The sequence below is a fragment of the Pan troglodytes genome, chromosome 6, assembly GCF_028858775.2.
Source record: "Pan troglodytes isolate AG18354 chromosome 6, NHGRI_mPanTro3-v2.0_pri, whole genome shotgun sequence".
Taxonomy (NCBI): Eukaryota; Metazoa; Chordata; class Mammalia; order Primates; family Hominidae; genus Pan; species Pan troglodytes.
Window position 1 is genome coordinate 62876027 of NC_072404.2, and position 6707 is coordinate 62882733.

Genomic DNA, 6707 nt, shown 5'->3' on the forward strand with positions numbered 1-6707 from the left:
TCTTTCTCATGGGATTTGCTCCAGCCTCTGCTGCTCTGGCTTCCCCAGCTTCCCATTCCTGGCTCCCCTCCTACCCTCCTGCTTTGTCATGTCCCCTCCAGATCCCCCAAGGACCCTGGCTGGGCTGGCCCTCCCATCCCAGAGTCCCCTGTGGCCCCCACTGTCTTGGCTCAGGGAAGCCTCTTTTCCAGACAGGCCCATCCTGGCCACCACCCCACCCTCCATCCCCCAGATGGCACAAGTACAAGTCCATCACAGACCCCATCAGAGCCCAGATTTCTTTGGTGAAGATGTGACTTGGCACATATCAACCCACTCTCTTGAAATTGCATTTCTGGGCTGCATAATCCAGAGGCAGGGCACAGCTGGTATCCAGACCCCCTGTAATGATTTAGAGAAGGAAAAGAAATCTTGGCTGGGCATAGTGGCTCACACCTGTAATCCTAGCACTTTGGGAGGCTGAGGCAAGCGGATCACATGAGGTCAGAAGTTCAAGACCAGCCTGGCCAATATGGCAAAACCCTGTCTCTACTAAAGATACAAAAATTAGCTGGAAGTAGTGGCATGTGCCTGTAGTCCAAGCTACATGGGAGGCTGAGATGGGAGAATTGCTTGAACCCAGGAGGTGGAGGTTGCAGTGAGCTGAGATCACGCCATTGCACTCCAGCCTGGGTGACAGAGGGAGGGTCCATCAAAAAAAGAAAGAAAGAAAGAGAGAGAGAGAGGGAGAGAGGGAGAGAGAGGGAGAGAGGGAGAGGGAGAGAGAGAGGGAGAGAGAGAGGGAGAGAGAGAGGGAGAGAGAGAGGGAGAGAGAGGGAGAAAGGGTGTGGGGGGGGGGGGAGAGAGAGAGAGAGAGAGAGAGAGAGAGAGAGAGAGAGATCTTAGAGCCCAGGAAGAGAACAAGAACAGGCCAGGCAGACAGTGACTATCGGTCTTCCCCAGTCATCTTTCCACCCTGCACCCTCCATGGTCTTTCTCCATCCAGCTCCACGCACAGTCACTCTACTGCGTAAAAACCCTCCAGCTCCTGAAATGGAAAAATACACTTCCAAAGTGTCGTGCTTCCATCACTAACTCCCCGAAAAACTCACCGTCCACACCCTGTGCATATTCGATGTTGGCTCTTATCTTTAATTTCCTCTCCCCATTTTATCTTGGATTATTTTGTTTTTTTTTGTTTTGTTTTGTTTTGTTTTTTTCCTATTTTTTAAGAACTCAGTACTTTTACCATTGCCCTTTTGAAACTCTGGAGCAATACAAGCATTTAAGACTATAAATTTTCTTCTGAGTACAGCGCTAGCCGAGTCCCTCAGATGCTGGTGTAAACTATTCTTGTTGTTTTCTAGAAACCATCATTCTAGTTTTGGTTTCTGCTTTGATCTGGGAGTTATCTAGGAGAGAACCCCTTCCCCAGTAAAAGGCACTGTTCTCTGTGTCCCATTCAATGCATTTTGACAAATGTGTCTACTCAAGTAAACATCATCCCAATCAAGACACAGAGCATTCCTAGCAGGGCCATGTTTTATTTTATTTATTTATGTATTTATTGAGACAGAGTCTTACTCTGTCACCCAGGCTGGAGTGCAGTGGCATGTGATCTCAGCTTACTACCTTTGTTTCTTGGGCTCAGATGAGAGCTCCCATCTCAGCCTCCCGAGTAGCTGGGACCACAGGTGCACACCCCCACATCTGGCTAATTTTTTGTGTTTTTGGTAGAGATGGGGTTTCTCCATGTTGGCCAGGCTCATCTGGAACTCCTGAGCTCAAGTGATCCACCTGCATCGGCCTCCCAAAGTCCTGGGATTACAGGTATGAGCCACCACATATGGCCAGGGCTATTTCTTTACCATTTATTTTAATGTCATTTGTAATGATCAGAGTGTGGCCTATAATAATATTTATTTTTAAAACTTTGTAAAGGTTTCTTTTGTATTCAAAGAAACAAAAGAAATAATTTATTAAAAATTCTTAAGCATCAAATATCCTCACCCTTGTGTACATTTCCAGCTCTGTTTCTGTATCCCTTCCATGAATTTCCTCTTCACCGCACTCCTAACCTGGTCTATCCATCCTTAAACTATAGCTCTAATCATGCCCCAAACACTCCCCATCTTTCAATAGACTGTTTTTAGCTGAAGGGTCCGAGGCCGCATGGTTTCCATCTCTGTGTCCCTGCAGCTAGACCAGTGCTTGATGTGGCAGAGGTGCTCCACCAACTTTCACTGACTACAGGTGAATTAAATACACCTGTGCCCTGGGGGGGACGCAGGCAGGAGGGCAGGTGGTTCAGAGAACCCTTCCAGTGGCTGCAGCCTCATCTCTACCTTGGCTCCATTCACAGCAAGATATTCCAGATTCTTCTTCAGACAGCCTGAATAATTAAGGGAAAACATTCTAACATTCACCTATTGGTTTCTCTGCCAAGCCCCAGTGTCTTGAAATAAGTAAATCATTTTAACCATCCCATCCTTGTGTCTCAGGGAAGGTGGTGATAGACAGGGAATCGATAGATTCAATCAGGGGAGTGAGAGGCATGTGGATAAAGGTCCCTGGCCAGGGCCTCTCTGCGGCCCTCAGGGCTGGAGACGCCTTAGAAATCCAATCAGGGCTCTTCACAGGGGACATCACCGCTGACCGTTGCTGCATTCTTACCCCTGAGCTGGCCGAGGGTCCCTGCCTAGAGATAGGGGGGCATGTGGGCTCAGGAAATAGAGACTCAAAGCCTCCACTTACCCCACACCTCAGCCTCTGAGGGATGCGGGGTCACCTGCTGGGAGGGAGGGGCAGAGGCCACAATGGGGGTGGCACATGGGTGGGACCTGGTCCTGCCTGGCTGAATGTCCCCCATGCTTTATCTTTTCCTCAGGCCACCTGGACTTTAAGAGCACTCACCTGACGCCCTCATGCCCCAGCTTTCGAGCCTGGCAGCACCCTTGACAGTGGCTGCCAGGCTCTGTGCCATCTGGCCCCTGCCTGCTCTCCTCTTTCACCTCCTCTGCCTTCCTGTTTCACTGGTTTCTCTCTGCTTTTTTTTTTTTTTGAGACAGTCTCATTGTGTCACCCAGGATGGAGTGCAGTGGCGAGATCTCGGCTCACTGCAACCTCTGCCTCCCTGGTTCAAGCCATTCTCCTGCCTCAGCCTCCCTCCCGAGTAGCCCGGCTAATTTTTGTATTTTTAGTAAAGACGGAGTTTCACTATGTTGGCCAGGCTGGTCTTGAACTCCTTACCTCAAGTGATCCACCCGCCTCAGCCTCCCAAAGTGCTGGGATTACAGGCGTGAGCCACCAAGCCCGGCTTCTTCCATTAATTTTTCTTTTTTTTTTTTGAGACGAACTTTCACTCTGTTGCCCAGGCTGGAGTGCAGTGGCTCCACCTTGGCTCACTGTGATACAGTTCCGACGAGGGGAGGAACACCAGGGCTCTTGTCTCATGTCGAATTAGATAAGATGACACGGACACACATGGAGTGGTTTTAAGGAGCGGAGTTTAATAGGCAAGAAGGAAGGGAGAAGGAAGAAGCTCCCCTGTACAGAGACAGAGGAATGGGGGCTCCAAAGCCTAAAAAGGAGGTCCCCACCTGCCACGGATACCAGCCAGGTATATGTACAGAGGCTGGAGGAGGCGGTGTCTGATTTGCATAGGGCTCAGGGGATTGATTTGACCAGGCATGTCATTCATGGTAGCCCATGAAAAAGCTGGCCCTCCCACCCTAGTCTTTTAATATGCAAATACAGGGCGCCATGATGGGATATGTGGGGATATGTGGGGGCGGCCATGTTGCCAGGAACAGGTCAGGAAAGGGCAAGAAGGCTCCGGAATCTCCATGTTTGGGTGTACCCAGTTTCTAATGGCTGGCATTTGCATATCAAAGGTTGCCAGCCTGGCTCTAAGAGCCCAGGCTTTATGAGAAACTTTTCCGGAGATGCTTTAAAAAATGAAAACTTCCCAAGGACCCCTTTTCCTTTCTATCTGCCTAAAATAATTTCTTAATAACGCCTACCACAAGTGCAACCTCCGATTCCCAGGTTCAAGCAAATCTCATGCCTCAGCCTCCCAAGTATCTGGGACTATGGGCGTGTGCCACCACACCCAGCTAATTTTTGTATTTTTTTAGTAGAGACAGGGTTTCACCATGTTGGCCAGGCTGGTCTCGAACTCTTGACCTCAAGTGATCCACCCACCTCGGCCTCCCAAAGTGCTGGGATTACAGGTGTGAGCCACTGCACCCAGTCCCATTCATTCTTTCCCTGCAGGGGCTGCCCATCCTTTCTAGATATGCACCCCCACCCTTAGAATAGAATCCAGGTGGAGTCTTTAAAAGAGAAACCAATACTGCCCTGGGCAACTTTACGTTAGGGAAGAATGTTTTGGATTTAAATCAAAGGTTAGTGTTTAGGGTCCCTTCTGCAGGTGGGCAGGGGCCCTAGAGACTAAGGGTGAAGACACTGCTTGGCCCCAGGGTCACCTTTGGGCATCAGGGTCACACAGTGCACACTCCTGCAGGTTTCTGATGCCCCTTGTCTTCCCTCCAAGCCGGTCACTCCCATTAAAAAAAAAAAGGTGCCTACAACCTTCTGGCGATTAGGCCAAATCTTAGAGTCAGCATAACCCTCCTCTTTCTCTTATTCCTCTATATCCCAACCATCTACCAAACCTGCTGGCTTTAGCTTCCGATGATGGCCACCATGTGATCGCCTGACCACACCACTCTGAATATGGAGGCCTGGGTGTCCATCATCCCTTCTTCACTGTGGCAAATCGCCTCCTTGCTGATCTCCCTACATCGACTCCCTGCATTGATCCTGCACCATCCATGCTCACAGGCAGCCAGAGGGATCCTTTTAAAATATTAAGGCAAAATACATCAAGTCCTCTGTGCCAAACCCCACCTCATCTATCTCAGAATATGACCCAGATGTCTTTGCCATGACCCACGAGGCTCTCCATAACCTCAGCTCCAGCTCTCCTCCTTGTTCCCTCCATGCTGACCCTCCTAGAACACACCCAGCACACTCCGCCACAGGGCCTTTGCACATGTGGGTCCGTCTGCCTGGAAACTTCCTCCCCAAGATGTGCACACGGAAGACTCATTTAATTCCTTCAGGCCTCTGCTCAAAGGGGGCGCATCTCAGAGAGGACTTCCACATCCCCCAGTCTAAAGCAAACCCTCCAGCCACTTGATATTTCAAGTATATGTGCACACAAACACACATATGTCTATGTGACTGTACTTGCGGGGGCAGGCTGTACTTGTTGTTCACTGCCCCTCCCACCCCGCCAGCTCCCCGAGAACAGCGCCTTGGTCTTTTTCATCCACAGTTGCAATGCTGGTGCCTAGAGCATGCCTGGCACGTAGAAGCTGCTCTGAAAAGAGCTGGAGTATGAATGAAAGGTGGACTCTTCTGAGAGTGCTCCCTCTGCGGAGAACTCGGGGAGACAGACAGAAGCTGCCTGGCCCAGGGCGTCTGATTCCTGGGGCTGGACTTCTTATCTGGTGTCCCTCCAGGAAGGTGTCCCTAAGAGAATAAGTTGTACTTTATCTTCTCAGTACAAAGGATCTTTTTGTAATTCTCTGGCATGGGAACCATTCCAGAAGCCCCAGAGTCACCAAGCTTGGCCGCACTGAACACACTTCCTAGAACGAGCCTCAAATGGTCGAGTCTGCCTGTCTCCAGACAACCAGTTCCTGGCTGTCCATCAGAACAGAGCCGGACAATCAGGGTGTGGGGCTTGGTACATCTGAGGGTTCATCTCGGGCCACCCCCGCTCCAGTGAGGAACCTGCAGGTCAAGGAGGGGACGTGACTGGCCACTGAGGGCATTGCAGGCAGAGCCAGCCAGGACCGGCTTTCTCCCAGGCTAGGGAGCTTTCCTGATGGAAGTTTCTGGAAGCCTTTGTCCAATTCCATTCTCTCACTCTTCTTGCAAGTCAGCAGGGCAGAGGCAGGGGCAGCAGAGCCCCACTTGGCAAATGAAGAAACTGAGGCACAGCCAAAGTCAGAGACTCGCCTTTCTTCAAATAGCTCATTACTGTGGGGCCCCCAGTTAGTGGTTACAGAGTGGGTCCCGAGCCATGGCCTGGGCTGGGTCCTGGCTCTGCCACTTTCAAGCTGAGCAAATTGCTCACCCCTGTGTGACTCCATTTTCCCACCTGCAGAACAGTTAATAAGCATAATTGACCCGTGGCTTTTACGAGCACAATGAAACCCAGGCATCACCAATGGGAGAAGCCCAGCCCTGGAGGCAGATGCCAGTTCCACCCCACCCGGCCCTCCACCCGCCAGCTCTCGGGCTCCCCTACCCCTCTGCAGATGGAGGGAGTGGCAGTGCCTCCCACACAGGGCAGTTGTGAGAATTCATGATGGTGTTTTGTTGATTCAATGTGTTTTCGATGCTTCTTGTTTCGTTTTGTAAATCAACTAGAGCAGTGCCTCCACACAGCAAGCGCAATGTAAGTATTTGTTAAATAAAAATATAGAGAATGCATGTAAGGTGCTTAGACCAGTGTCTGATGTGAGTGATGCTTGGTGAGTTTCAGCTGCTCTGACTTTTAGTGACAAGGACCAGAGCATGAGTCGTCCTGACCCTCCTGCTTCCCTCCCGTCCATGGTAGCCCCCAGGCCACATCTCAGGCTCTCGGGGTCGCCCAGACACCATTTCTCCTTGGAGGTCACCTTGCTCTCCCTGCTCCCATATCCCACTGCCTG